The sequence below is a fragment of the Microtus ochrogaster genome, unplaced genomic scaffold, assembly GCF_000317375.1.
Source record: "Microtus ochrogaster isolate Prairie Vole_2 unplaced genomic scaffold, MicOch1.0 UNK16, whole genome shotgun sequence".
In the NCBI taxonomy this organism is placed as follows: Eukaryota; Metazoa; Chordata; class Mammalia; order Rodentia; family Cricetidae; genus Microtus; species Microtus ochrogaster.
The window spans coordinates 6,358,277-6,359,030 of NW_004949114.1; positions in this window are offsets into that span (position 1 = coordinate 6,358,277).

Here is a 754-nt window from a genome sequence, read left to right on the forward strand (position 1 = left end):
AATAAAAAACTATCAATGAGTCTATTGTTTAGTATAAGAAACATTGATCATAGTCAATATTTTGTCAAACCATTTTTTATCCATATTAAAAATATATGAAGAACTCAGGAAATTAGTTATTAAAAATTAATCCAATAAAAATATTTGTTACATACCTAAACTGAAAACTCTCAACAGACAAACTTAAAAATGACTGAGAGACACCTAAAAAACTGTTTGAACATAACATCCTTTAGCTGTCAGAGAAACGCAAATTAAAACTCTGAGATTTTACCTTATAAAGAAAAAACTCCATTGTTGGAAGTGCAAACAGACAGTCATCTTTAGATCACATATCGTATTGAAAAACCTGAACAAATCCAGACTCTCCCAACAGGAAGAGAAGAACCAAAAATCCAGGGCCAGCCTGTTCAGCAACCCTACATCGGGAACTAGCTGAAGACAAAACCAGACTGCAATCCTGATAACAATCCCGATAAACAGGGATCCTCCCCATTGAGATTATCATTGTACTGTTTTAGGAACTAGCGGATTACGACCTTGGGAGTGGTCCCGAGAGGCAGGGAGTCCCCCTGCAACCACGATTGGATTATTGGAATTTATGACCCTTTTGGACGACTGGGCTGTGGCCTCTTTTCTCAAAATTTTTTTTCTCCCGGTCATTCAGGGTCAAACACCTCCCCAGCCAACCAAAGTCGCGTGCACATGACCTCAGCAAGGAGGGCCTTTGGCAAGCCATGGGGGGGGCGCCATC